General features: G+C 38.9%; 1 long non-coding RNA gene across 1 annotated transcript; it reads left to right on the forward strand.

Moving 5' to 3' along the window:
* Nucleotides 1-8,734: 8,734 nt before the first annotated feature.
* Nucleotides 8,735-14,157, forward strand: LOC139477219 (uncharacterized). Its single transcript, XR_011654151.1, has 3 exons — nt 8,735-8,933; nt 9,188-9,269; nt 14,071-14,157. It is a non-coding gene; the product is annotated as an uncharacterized lncRNA (long non-coding RNA).
* The last annotated feature ends 1,385 nt before the right edge of the window (nt 14,158-15,542 follow it).

A 15,542-nucleotide genomic window follows, 5' to 3' on the forward strand; every position in this document is an offset into this window, starting at 1 on the left:
GAAGAGAGAAAAGGAGAGAGAGGGGAGGGAGAGAGGGAGGGAGAGATAGGGGAGGAAGAGAGAGAGAGGGGAAGAGAGAAAAGGAGAGAGAGGGGAGGGAGAGAGGGAGGGAGAGATAGGGGAGGAAGAGAGAGAGAGGGGAAGAGAGAAAAGGAGAGAGAGGGGAGGGAGAGAGGGAGGGAGAGATAGGGGAGGAAGAGAGAGAGAGGGGAAGAGAGAAAAGGAGAGAGAGGGGAGGGAGAGAGAGAGGGAGAGAGGGAGAAAGAGATAGGGGAGGAAGAGAGAGAGAGGGGAAGAGAGAAAAGGAGAGAGAGGGGAGGGAGAGAAGGAGGGAGAGATAGGGGAGGAAGAGAGAGAGAGGGGAAGAGAGAAAAGGAGAGAGAGGGGGAGAGAGGGAGGGAGGGAGAGATAGGGGAGGAAGAGAGAGACAGGGAGAGAGAGGGGGAAGAGAGAAAAGGAGAGAGAGGGGAAGAGAGAAGGGGAGAGAGAGAGAGAGGGAGAGAGGGAGAGGGAGGGAGAGAGAGGGGAGGGAGGGAGAGAGAGAGAGGGAGCGAGAGGGGGAGGGAGAGAGAGGTGGAGAGAGAGAGGGAGAGAGACACAGAGAGAGGGACACAGAGAGAGAGGGAGAGAGAGGGGGGGGAGGGGTGGGAGAGGGGAGGGACAGAGAGGGAGAGAGAGGGAAGGAGAGATAGGGGAGGGAGAGAGAGGGGGAGGGGAGAGAGGGAGAGAGGGAGAGAGAGAGACAGAGTGGGAGAGAGGGGAGAGAGAGGGGGGAGGGAGAGAGAGGGTGGAGGACAGAGAGGGAGAGAGAGAGAGAGGGAGGAAGAGAGAGGGAGGGAGAGTGAGAGAGAGACGCACACATATGCAAACACACACTGGAATTTACAGGGGAACAAATTCGTCATCAACAATTGACAATACAACTCTCAAGCATCGATTAGCAAACAATCATTGCGAGTTGATGTTTTGGAATAAGGTATTCCAGGCTTCCAATTGCCCCGACATGTTTTGCAAGAATCAATAGAGCAGCAGAGGACGGAGCAGACAATGGTTAAACAGCAGACGATAACTGAACCTCAACAAAGTCAGTCAGAGTTTCAAGGATACAGGGTACAAACAATTGTTTGGGACATACATCCTGACATCCTTTCTGTGGCAATTCACCAAGTACCTCAAGGGACCTATTAATAACCAGAGCCGAGAATCATATGTGGTTTGTTCTTCAGATAAAGGAAACCTGGGAAATACAAGGAGATCGTCACAAGGTGAGACTTGTTTGTAACCTATATGTGATAATATTCAACAATAATATTCTTCAGTTATTCTTTGAAGTTTCTCTTCCTATAATGTCGGTGTGATGCTCCCAAAAGAAAGGTTGCTTCCTTACCTGCCCAGCCTTGTGTGTGACGTATGCAGACCTAAGGGGCCTCTGTAGAGGAATTCACGCTTGGCATTGTCTCTATGTGTCTGTATGTTCATATGTCTGTGGAACCCGCGATTAGACAGTGGATCTGTGAAGATCCGTGTTGGAATAGGTCTTCAGCAACCCATGCTTGTCTATGATTATTGTAAGAGGCGACTAACGGGATCGGGTGGTCAGGTTCGCTGACTTGGTTCATGCAAGTCATCGTATCCCATTTGCGTGTATCAATGTTTTTATATCAATCACTTGATTGCTGAGTTTGGCGTTGAACAACAAACAAACAAACAAAAAGTTTTCATTGCCATTGTTATTCAACAAGCTATAAGTTGGATTGTAATACTATCCCCTTTTCTTCACAGACAAACAAATTGTTATAGTAAATGCAAAATATTTGGCACAAATACAACGCGAAAATCGAAAATGCAAAATGTCTATCCAAAAGGTGAAATTCCAGAGATGGAAAATACGTTCGATTCTTGTCTGTCCAGCCAGCACAGGTGTAAACTGTCTCTCTTCAAGGCTGAGAAACACAGGCAGAGATGTGTTGTGAAAAGTCAGTCCAAGTCCCACATACTATCTAATTCTGAAATGTTTGTTATGATGTTAGCGCTTGAACATGTAACAAGTCAACACTTACTGAATTATCCAGACCTGGGTACAAAGACTTTTTTTCAGTGGCAATGACATCTGGTCATGTTTACTTCTCGAGAAAATGGAGAATATCTTCATCAGATTTTCAAACAGTATTTAGTCCTCCATCACGGGGCTAATGTGAAAGCAATGTGGAGCACTCTTGCAAATAATTCATTAAACCTACAAGTTCTGCTAGTGCACACTAAGAGATTACGCTAATTAGCTAATTGACCAAACTAGGGAAAACTCATTGCAAAATGACTGGGATTGGGCAGAGAGTCACCCATTCTTCGGGATAGTCCAAAACTTTTCCGTTATCCGAGTTGGCAGTTCCTTAAATGACGCACAAGCTATGTATACAGTATAAATGTGTCCGTTTGCATGGGTGTCTTTGAAAGTGGGTGTTTCAGCGTGTGACAGAGTTTCCAGATGTAGGGACGGACCATACTTTTGTTTTTGTTTTTCATTGCTGATGTATGTTAAATGTTGATTTCCCTTGGGGTTTAAGTTACCTTTACGGTGGTGACTAATAAATCACATGGGACTTTATTACACCTTATAGTTATGGTCTTTTTACTTAAACGTGATAACGGATTAAAGTTTTGTTTCCAACATCAATGTCCCAACTGAAGTTCAGAAATCAGCGTGGCCGTCCATCTGTGCATATAATCGTAGAAGCGGGTTACATAAGATGTGCTTTGATCCGATGTCTGTTGATCTCTGGGTTCCCACCACATCACCTACTTTAGAGATCACCCTCTCTACAGATCACCTATTGCATAGATCGCCTATTCAAAAGATCACCTATTGCTCAGATCACCTAATGCTCAGATCGCCTATTCCAAAGATCACCTATTGCTCACATCACCTACTGCACAAATCGCCTATTCCAAAGATCACCTTTTGCTCAGATCACCTATTGCACAGATCACCTATTCCCAAGATCACATATTGCTCAGATCACCTATTGCCTCAGATCGCCTATTGCTCAGATCACCTATTGCTCAGATCTCCTATTGCTCAGATCTCCTATTGCTCAGATCACCTATTGCTCAGATCAACTACTGCTGAAATCACCTTTTGCTCAGATCAAATATTCCCCAAATTACCTATTGCTAAGATCAGCTATTGCCAAGATCATCTTTTCCTCAGATCACCTATTGCTCAGGTAACCTACTTTACAGATCACCTATTGCCCAGATCACCTATTGCTCAGAACACCTTTTGCTCAGATCACTTATTCCTCAGGTCACCTATTGCTCAGATCACTTACTTTTACAAATCACATATTGCTCAGATCACCTATTGCTCAGATCACCTATTGCCCAAATCACCTGTTGCTCAGGTCACCTATTTCCCAGATCACCTATAGCTCAGATCCCCTATTGCTCAGGTCACCTATTGCCCAAATCACCTAATGCTCAGGTCACCTAGTCCCCAGATCACCTATTGCTCAGGTCACCTATTCCCCAGGTCACCTTTTGCTCAGATCCCCTATTGCTCAGGTCACCTATTGCCCAGATCCCCTATTGCTCAGGTCACCTATTGCTCAGATCCCCTATTGCTCAGGTCACCTATTCCCCAGATTACCTTTTGCTCAGGTCAGCTATTGCCCAGATTACATATTGCTCAGGTCACCTATTGCTCAGATCCCCTATTGCTCAGGTCACCTATTGCCCTGATCACCTATTGCTCAGGACACCTATTGCTCAGATCACCTATTGCTCAGGTTAGCTATTGCCCAGATCACCTTTTGCTCAGAACACCTATAGCTCAGATCACCTATTCCCCAGATCACCTATTGCTCAGGTCACCTACTGCCAAGATCGCCTATTGCTCAGAACACCTATAGCTAAGATCACCTATTGCCACAGCAAAAACAGTGTAGGTTTCCGTCTTCCGGAAACCTTCCGGAAACCTTCCGGATACCTACCCATTTTGGATCCGGCCCGGATACCTTCCGGAAACCTTCCGGAAACCTTCCAAAAAAAATGTCAAAATTTGTGGGGTGCATTTTGTTCACTTAAGTGTGAAACACATAAAAAAAATTAACTTGAAAATACCAAGCAATTTGAAGGTTGCTGAAGGCATCTGGAAGGTTTCCGGAAGGTTTCCGGAAGGTATCCGGAAGGTATCCGGATGCAAATTTTCTTCATAACTTGCTTCTGGTAAAAAATGTTAGCCTGTGCATTACAGGTAGCTGTTGTAATATTCTGGGTTACTTTAATGGTAAATATCCTCCTAAAACATTTTTGGAGAAGACAGTTGTTCAATTTCATATATTGTCCTTTTCAGATGTTAATGGTATTTAATGAACAGTTCTCGTATAATGATATCCTTAAATTTCATGTCCAGACTTGGGCCTTTGGTCCTAGTGAGATGATAATAAGACTATTTGTAACGGTACATGTACTTGTTATATCCAAAATACTAACTTCATTGACATTTGCCTCACCCTAGTTTTATGGTACTACAGTAAGCTCTTCCTCAGTTACTGTGAATTCTTTTATTAAAAGGGATTGAGAGTTAATTTGACACTGGAGTTGTAACCACTGCACATATATGTGTATTCAAATAATATAACAACTATGTGCTTAATACTTCACAAGTATCTCCAGAAATAGGCATTTTAGTTATAATTGCAGAAATACTTTATGAATGACCCCTTCAATATTGCCTTGATCTCACACTTCAACCCTTCGAGAGTTATCACTTTTGAGTGTGAATTTGACCTTCAATATCAAGGATAAATATTTCAAAAACATTTCAAAGAGCTATCCAGCACATAAACCAAATATGCAGTCCTTTGGTAGAATTCAACATATCATTGACCAAAATATGTAAGTAATGTAACCAGTATATGTATAAGAGTTACTAAGATATCTGCAGAAAAGGCAATTTAGGGGAAAATGTAGTATATATAGATCACACACGACCTTTTTCCAACTTCGACCCATGTCCAAAGGAAGAGTTAGACCACAAACAAACTTTTTGTCTGGTTGTGACTTTGACCTTTGACATAACAGATCAATGTGTCATCAGACGTTTTCAGAGCAAAGGAAACATGTGTTATTTATCTTGAGATGCCCAAGCAATGCATGGTTTCATAAGATAAGTGTGGTTATTAAACTGAGGCAAAATCATGAAACATCCCCATTTACACAGCTGGCAAATAGAACATAAGCAACAATCAAATTATCAATTTCTTTTATTCATATGCCTATAGTATATCGCACATTGAACAGTGTTCACATGATGGTTCCTGATGCAGTATGCAATTTCATCCTATTCTTCAATACTCATAACAGAGTGTGATAACTGTTCGCTTGACAGTACCTACGGATTATGTTCACCAGTTCAGAGAACTTACTTTCCCTCAATCCTCCTTTTCTTTCTATATTGCCATGGATGAACAGGAACCGGATGAGGGGATACCAGTTAGACTCTATCTCTGCTGCATTGTGTTAGCAGAATTGTGAATTTTCCATTTGGTGTTTGGGTCCACATTTAAAGACAATAAGTCCCATTTATCATTCCTTTCAAGTGTTTACCATATGGCTCAAGACAAGAATTTCCTGAATGTCCTGGAAGAATTCCACTCCAGCTTGGCATTGGTTGGTCTTCTCACATTAGCCAGAACAGCCTTTGTGTGTCCCAGTACCATTTGGCATACAACTTCTCGGTCGGCCTCCATTGAAATAACAGGACCCTCGTCATCGCTGTCTGCAAATCACCTCTGATATCTGAAGGGGTGCAGCCTCTGTTTAGGACTCCCTTGTCTCGTCCTTCCAGACTGTCAACCTGGAGTACTAATCCAGGGATCTCAAGCAGGACTTCAGTTTCTGCAGCATTATGTAAAAAGATTTTAGCAATCAAAAAGAATTGTTGCGACATGTACTTACAGATAGAAGGCAGCAAAATCACTTAAGTTGTCATATGTGAGTCTTGTTATATGCTAAACATTTAAGATAATCACATCTCAAATCTCAACCAGACAATCCAGTGACTAATGTTATGAACTCGGTCCAGACAAACCGATGATAACTATTATGGACAATATCCCACATCACTGTGGTATGATTACATGCGATCAATGAGCCTACTCAATCACTATCTTATCTATTAATTAGGCTTGGAATGCTGGGAATCTTTTTAAGAGATGTCATTTAGTGATTGTTTCAACTCATCAACATGGAAAAATATATATTTACAATCCTTGTCATATAGCCAAACTATTGCTGGATGCAGTGTTAAATAAATGAGTTGGCTTTAACACTGCTTTGAACAGTATTCCAGATATATCACCGCATGTTAGCTTGATGTGGGAAGAAAGCCCTAAGTGATGCAGGTCTTTAATGAATCCCACGAGCATGTGTATAATGCTGACAAACCTAGCAACATAATCCGGGAGAACCAGGATTTGAACCCATGCCTATAGGTTTCTGCTAAGCCCAAGAGATGCAACTCTGCACAGAAAATTGTAGTGCCTTAGATAATAGGACATCCGTGCCCACAGCGATAAGGAACAAACTGAAGACATATTTGCAAAATAACCATATGAACCAAACAGAATAATTTCAAAATATTTACCACTCACTGTTGCTCTTCTATGGTCTTTCGTTGCATTGAGGCTGCACAGATGACTGTCTCTTTTATTCATCCGGACATTCTAAAAACATAAGTAGCATTCACATCACAGAAAAATGTCCAAACTGTACATGTTGTACATTTGATTCAAATGAAAAGACCCCGGTTGTGATTCCGACTTAGAACTACCCTAATCATAATAATTCATGTCAAACATTCAGAGATGACATTTATCGCCATTTTTAACAAATGTCAAAACAATATTTTGAGAACAAAGTCAGGGTCATTCAACACATACATTACATAGGAAATAACTTGTTCGAGGTGAATATCATTCCATGAATTATTGCCAAATTTTCTTGAAATGCAGATCAATGCAATGCAGTATTTACTTTTATTTCCAGGCTATTTGTTTGGCTTTTCCATGGCACTGTTTTGACAGAGATCTAACCTTGATATGACACTTTGTTCAGAAATGATATAAATAAGAGAATACTTTATTATTCCCGAGAAAATTTGGGTTACATTGTAAAAGCACGGAGAAACAAGCATAAGATTTATGATTTAAGTTAAATACACTCGACCCGTGAAGATTCCGGGGTAGAACTGGTCTTCAGCAACCCATGCTTGCCGTAAAAGGCCATTATGCTTGTCGTAAAAGGCGACTAACGGGATCGGGTGGTCAGGCTCGCTGACTTGGTTGATGCATGTCATTGATCTCAATTCTGTGGCTCGATGCTCATGATATCAATCACTTGGTTGTCTGGTCCAGACTCGATTATTTACAGACCACCGTCATATACCTGGAATATTGCTGAGTGCGGCGTTAAACAACAAACCAACCTAAATACACTCAAACATACACACACAAACACAACATCCAAAAACGAGGGTTAGAAATTGGCACTAGTCATTTTGACATTTTAAAGGTTTTGCTTTATGCAATCATTTTAGGACTACCGCTGCAAACACTAATCAACTAATGAATTGGGTGGTCAGACTAGGTTGTCATCATACTCTGAGGGCATGGATCTTTGCTGATAATAACAATCACTAGATTGCCTGGTCCATGTTCAAATATTTACAGGCTGCCATCACAGAGCTGGACTATTGTGAGTGTGATGTTTCACATTGCATTGAAATATACCATGATGAATACATGTAGTTTGTATTTATCACAAACAAAAATACTCACTCAATACTTGGTATCCTCCCTGAGGATGTCTGTGAACCTCCCCACAAACCCTGAACATGCTGAAACAGAAAACAACTAAATTGTCTTTATCCTTTCAATGTTTCAGTGTGAATTTGTTAAAGATTGATAAGCTGTCATTATTCATTGTGATCCATATCTCACTTTCAGGCGGTTCAGGCGGCAACACATGATTGGAATTGAATGCCACATTTTGTTTGACATGCACTTTGCCAGATTTATACCCTTGGTAACTAACCCTCATCATCAAATCCCAGCGTTATGTTGAGAATAAGGACACGACCCTTAAAAGTCCTGCACCTCTAGCTCTTATGCAAGCCCAAATAGAAATACCATGTCACAACAAACACTTGATCATAATACTAACAAAGGGTTTCCGAAAACAACAAAACTAAAAGGCCCTTGACGTTTACAGTAGTAACATGGAGATCAGGAAAATATCTAAATCAATCCATTCCATAAGATCTCTGTATAGAAATCATGGAACATTGTGTCTCGAAGCCCTGCTACGTACCTGGCATCTGCAAGCTGCTCTTCCTTCCTTCGGCTGCCAATCGAGTTTTCGAAATACTTGACGTCCTCGTTGTGGATGGCTCAGGTGGATTTCGACCGGGATTTCCGTGTTAGAGGTGATTGAGAACAATGTATTGATACACGAGGTAAGCCTATCGCAATCAAGCATCACGGTGTTTACATTTGTGTTCCAAAATGGCGCCCACGGTCATACAGGGAATTATGGGTAGACTTGCTTGTCCCGGAATAACACGAGTTGGTCACGAATGACGAGCGGTCATTTCTGCAGCAGTTACGGAAAGAGACGAGGTTGGCCGATTACAGTTCATGCAGGCCATATTGGGAGCCGCGGGGATTTCGACAGTGTGTATTAGGAAGTATACCTATGTGGTGTATGGAATATGCGTTTGCCTACCATGCCAGGCAGTGTGACAAGGGATATCCCAGCGGATGTAATATTCCTACAGCAGAAATGTTTCACAACCTCGATTGCAGGGAGCTGAAGACGTGACATATTCAGACAGAGACCATAATACATAGACTGTTATATGGTCTCTGATTCAGGTAAGGAATATGTTAATAATATTGATCACGTATTAAAGTTATTTATCTTCTGTAAGCCACTTATTCTGTTTTATATATGTTAGTAAATGTGTGATTTAATTTTTGTAGCATAAGCAATCTACCTAACTTATGTTAATCCTTGCTAATGTATATGATGTAGAAATATGTTTGCTTACTTATATTCCTTTATCTAGATACTCTAAAGTGTCTCATTTTTTTAGTTCATACCGTACCGACTAAACTTACTTTTGCAGGTGTGAAGAATCAAGAACAAATTAAATGACAGGAGTTTTGCAACAGTGAACATTGTGAAGTGGAAGATAAGACATTTGAAAGGTATAGATATTATCACTTGAACTTGTTGAAGAATACCGTGATGACAACTTTATCATGTTGGGAATTTTGGCGGTGGGGTAGCCTAGTGGTTGAAGTGCTGAAGACCAAGGTTCGATTCTTGTCATGGGTACAATGTGTGAAGTCTATGTCAGGTGTCCCTTGCTGTGGTATTGCTAAAAACAGCGTAAAACCATACCCACTCATGTGGGGATTCCAGGTTGGAATTGGTCCCCATCAACCTATGCTAGTTGTAAGAGAGGGTTATACTATAAAGGGAAATAGCACCTTGCCTACTATTGCCTGGTGAAAACAGCACCTTGTTATTTTTTTTACCTTAGGTCTGAATATGCCCAAATACATGAAATTAAACTTGCATGGCCACTTGTAAACACAAATAACTGAGAAATGTTCAAAAAGGTTTACATTAAAAACTAGCATCTACTCGCCGACTCTGATTTGGAGATGACAACTATCATTGAAAGATCACATGCTTTGAAGTCTTAAGTAGCTTTACTCAGATTAGCTCAATGTCAAGCTGATACTGAGTCTGGCGAAAATGTCAAGAAACTGGACAACAGGTATACTATATATGTCATATTTATTTTAGTAAGTAGGAAATAAATAGTAATTTTATAGAAATTTCATTTATATATCTTTCGGCCAGGAATCAACATGTCTCTCCTGATAACAGACAACAATTAGTAGCCCTTTTTGCCAAAACAAGGTGCTGTTTTCGTCCGAGAAATCAGTGACATTTTGCCGAGGTGCCGTTTTAGCCTCACCCATAAGAGATAACCTAATAGATCAGGTGATCAGGCTCGGTGACCTGGTTCATGGCATCTGACAGTAACCATCTAACAGTGTTGATTGATGTTCACAATATCAATCACTGGATTGTCTAGAATTTTAGGCCTACCTTTAGAATACAGTACCTAACTTTTCAAACAGGTCACAGTACCCTGTGGTGTAATTCGTAGTATTCTGTTGACTGACACACTGGCAAAACAATGCCTTGTGATGTCAGGGGTCATTGGATGTGCATATATATGCTCTTTTCAGTGGTCTATCGTCTCCACACGCTATGTTGTTGCATAAGTTTTAATTATTTGTTTACTAAATATTGTTTTAAACATATTTATTTCACAACTTGTGAACTGGATGGGTAAACAAGCAAAAACTTATTTGAATACCGCTCCAGAATTAGAATACAATATGATGTGACAAAAGTACAGTCAAGGAATACAATTATATACATGTTCTTATTATAGAAACTACGTTGTCGGCGCTGTCAGGTCGCATTTTTAGTAGCAATAGTGTACTGCAATATACGGCAAGGAATAGTATTATAAATTTAAGATGCTATGTAAAATCACAAAACCTATTGGATAGCTGAGTGTAGTCTTGTACTGATTTAAGAATTTCTAAGTTTATTTTTGACGTCCTTTCAGGATTACCTAATAGAATTGAATTAAGATCATATCCCTTTACATAATAGTACATATTCTGTCTTAAATCATTGTAATTTGGGCATATGAGAAAGAAGTGAAGTGCATCTTCAGTGTGATGGCCACAGCTACATGCAGGATTATCTTATAAATATTGCCTGCGGATGCTCATTTCATAACAAGTGCTTGTTTATTTTCTATATGCTTTTATTTCTTTTTTTACTTATTACAGTGGTTAAAAGGATTTTAAATATAAATTGAAACTTATAATGTGCAATAAGCGGGTTATAGCTGAAACGACACCTTAGCAAAACGGCACTGACTGGCGAAATACTCGCCGAAAGCGAAAACGGCGATTATTACTTGCTGAAAATGATACCTTATTTTTTGTTTACCTTGGTAAAATAAATGAAATTAAACTTGGATTGATAACTTGCAAAGACCAATAATTGTGAAATGTTAAATCAAGTTTACATTAGAAATTAGCCTCTACTCCAACTTATCCTATACCCGACTCAATTTATTGTGATAACATGCTTTGAAGTAAAATATATGGAATTAAACACACATCGTCTCATACAAACACAAATACATGTAGTTATTAAACGTTGAAACAAGTTTACCTTCGAAATTAGTCCCCTACTCCAATTTACTCACCGACTCTGATTGGCAGACACAGCTCACTTGTTGTGAATGTATTTTTCACTTTAAAGTTTAAAGTACTCAATGTCAAGCTGAAACTGTATTTAAGAATCTTAACATGGTGCTATCAGATTACAATTTTTCACAATGTCCTTTCGATGTGTCATTTGAACATGTTGAAAGGTTTTACAAGGATATTTGTCAGTAATAACTGATGCTATTTCTGCCCTTACATTACAACAAATAAATCCGCCAATATGGAACTATTTTATTGATATGTGGCAACAAAAAATCTTCAGGCTGTACAGTTTACAAATGGGTTAATATCTATGTCATCTTGTTCCTCCTTATGTCTGGGCAGTTGCTCGCTACAATTTCGGAACTTCTTTACGGTTTCAGACAGAAAATACCAGAACCGTTAACTACTACAAATCAAATACTGTATGGGTTTCACTGAAAGTGTCGCCACAACTGAAAATCTTCAAATACCTTAATTTGGCTATAACTTTGACTATTTTTTTTCTGTTCCTGCCTATTATCTATTCCTGCCTCAGGTAAGGATGCAGTGATTTATTTAAGTGCACACATATATCACAGATAAACTCCTGAAGTCTATGAAAGTTATTTACAAGTTATACGCATAAGGACTTAAAGGTGGAGAATGTATTAATGTCAACTTCTTTATTATGATGATCACAACATTTCGGAGTATGTACTTACTCCTTCATTAGGTTTATATTCACAATTCTGCTCCAAATGCTTAGATCAATGCTCATATTGTCAACCATATTTGCCGTTTTTATATCATATTCATGTGTATAATACATTTTATTTCTAATAATGGCGTAATTGGGACACACAAATAAAAAGTAACCCAATACTTTCCTTAACGGGCGACAATGCTTGTCTAAAGAGTTGACTAACGCCATCAGGTGGCGATCAGGCTCGGTGACTTGGTTGATGCATGTCATTGCTCCCAAATGTGTGTGTCGATGCTCATGATGTCCTAGTAAACACAACAAAGAAATACACATCAAAAACGTCATTATTATTATTTCTGATCTCTGATAAATTAGAAAAAACTGTTATCCAGCAAGATACATTTCCTTGGTCCCAAGAAGCATGTTACATAGTAAACTGACTCGATTAGTTGAATAGCAGTCAGCGTGGTTGTAAAGGCACAACTGACAAAGCCGTCACTACTCAATTAAGTAATTAACAGACAATTGCAAGTACTAAAACCCACCCGACACTAATTGCCCTGTTAATCCCTAGCCCACAATGAGTTGACATTGAGTTCATTTTGCTAATTAGCTGTTTTTAGAGTAGCAAGGTAATAAACATCAAAGGTGGGGAAGGCTTTGATCATGTGTTCTGTAGAAGAGATGATGTCACTTGTTTAATGTTTATTTAGGATTAGCTACATCCCTTGATGCTACCAAGGCAGCCCTTGAGATTTTCAGACAGTTTGGCTAGACTGATGTCTCCCTTGTAGCACACTATGTGTCAGACACAGACTTTGACCACTCTGTGCAGATGCATATCAATGCATAAAGAACATTGGGTAGATGATACAACAATGCCACACAAGTCAAAGTTGGGTTTCACTGTATTTAGAAACAGATGATGGATCCAAAACTTTATAACAGTAATTATGATTAATTTAAACTTTGCCAGGCCAATATTTTGGCAGATTTGCATGTTATTGTTAATCTTCATTTAGTTAATTTTCAAAAAAAGATAGGATAAATTATAAAATATGATAATGAGTCATGAATATTTGAATTCAGATCAGAACAAACAGGGAGGGTCACCCCAAAATGTGAGAGGCTTTTGACAAAATGGAAAATAAAATATAAAATGCTTTGCATTTTCTTTCAGGGAGGGTTGTGTCAAAAAATGAATGAGAGCATACCGGTAATACATGACCGGCCCCTTTAATGTAATATACATAGTTTTTAGTTGATGGTTCAGGTTGTACTTTTCAGTTGAATTTCTTATCACTGTCTATGATGGACTACCAATTAACGGTAGATATTAAATATCCATAATAACTTAGATAAATGCTTCTACAGTCTCATCCTAATTTGTCAAAATTTGAATTTCAATATAGCTTCCATTAATGAATTAATGAATTTGGTGAGAATATCTATTGTCTGAATTCCTAATATACTTTCTTTTGTATTTGGTGTGCAAGGGTAGCCTAGTGGGTGAAACAGTCTCTGAAACCCGGGTTCAATTCACCACATGGGTACAATGTGCGAAGCCCATAGCTGGAATATTGCTAACAAGCTGCATGAAACTATACCAACTCACTCGCTCATTATGTTGTATTTTGAGATCACTTACACGACATGTGTTTTGATAATTATGAATAGTTGCATTTATGTATTTATGTATAAGAACCTATGTAACTTAGTTTTGCATAGTCTTGTTTACCCTTCCTTACATTTTGATGTAATGCAAACATTCAAGCAAAATTCAGGTGAACCTTGTGGTATTGTTTTAGAAGACCGGATACATTTTTGTATTTTCTGAACATTTTTCTGTTTGCAGTGGCTTATGTACATGTTCAAAGATTGGTTAAATATCAGTTGCAAGATAAATTGTCAATACCTCACTGTTCGAGAAAACAACTTTAAACATTTGTAAATATGTGTGTGTTTCATAACTTTTGACTAACAAGTTTCTAAAGATGTTATGAAATGTTTCAGGTACCTGGATTTCACAATCTGACACCAGCTACATTTAAGAAGATCTTGCTCACACAATTCAGACAAAGGACTCGCCGGATGATGAACAGTCCTCCTGATAACAACCAACAGATTCACCTCAAAAAGTGATGATTCTGAATAAATAATGCCACATCAGTGTGACTGTAGGTGGTTTTATTATGACACTAATGAAGTCTGAATGAATTTATGCCAAAGCACTGTGACTATGTCCAGTTTGTGTACACCGATGCTGACTATACAAATCTGAATGACTTTTGTGGTTTACTGCAGAAACATAATTGACTTTAGATATTCTTCTTCAATAAAATTCTTCTGAGATTTGACTAATTTGTTTATTTAGAAAATGGTATTGAAGCGTCTATTCTGTAAGGCCTTGCAAACACCACTGGTTACTTTATGCTAGTTCCTCTTCTTGCTTGATCAAATTTCAATTTGTGATATGTACCAATGAAATGCCATATAATCAATAAAAAAGATTTTTTTCCAAAAACATGATTTGTTTTGCTTCATTAGCATAAAGAAATATAATACTGATCAGCCATAACATAGGTGCTGAACAAATATAAAATATACTAATGCCCTGAATGTTTTCCTACTATAAATACAGCTCACTTAACAACAGTTGTAGTTCCACCTTAGTAGACAAATAACATTGATATTTTTTCTATACTTTATTTAGGTGTTTTCTATGGATGGCATTAGTCTTATGCACCAATTTGGGACAATTGTATTCAGTTTTATATTCCCATGAAACTACACTGTCCCGATATAACAAGTACTGATACCGTTCCAAACTAATCTGTTAATCTCACCAGGGTCAAATGCCAAAGCACATAGCCAATGACTTTCCATTTTGTTCTGAGTGAGAATGCTGTTTTGCCACTTTTAGCAATATTGCAACAATATCATGGTGGGGGACACCAGCAATAAGCTTAACACATTGGACCCATGTCGCAAAACAACTTGTGAACAATGCATACCCACATATCTCAGTTTGAGTAGGATATTTACAACTAAAATAACACAGAATATTACAACAGCTACCTGTAATGCACAGGCTAACATTATTTACCAGAAGCAAGTCATGAAGAAAATTTGCATCGGATACCTTCCGGAAACCTTCCGGAAACCTTCCAGATGCCTTCAACAACCTTCAAATTGCTTGGTATTTTCAAGTTAATTTTTTTATGTGTTTCACACTTAAGTGAACAAAATGCATCCCTCAAATTTTGACATTTTTTTTGGAAGGTTTCCGGAAGGTTTCCGGAAGGTATCCGGGCCGGATCCAAAATGGGTAGGTATCCGGAAGGTTTCCGGAAGACGGAAACCTACACTTTTTTTGCTGTGTGCCCAGATCACCTATTGCTCGGATCACCTATTCCTCAGGTCACCTATTGCTCAGATCACGTATTGCTCAGATACCATACTTTAGAGTTCACCTATTGCCCATA

Source organism: Haliotis cracherodii, unplaced genomic scaffold (assembly GCF_022045235.1).
Source record: "Haliotis cracherodii isolate W230 unplaced genomic scaffold, xgHalCrac1.p SCAF_32, whole genome shotgun sequence".
Lineage (NCBI taxonomy): Eukaryota > Metazoa > Mollusca > Gastropoda > Lepetellida > Haliotidae > Haliotis > Haliotis cracherodii.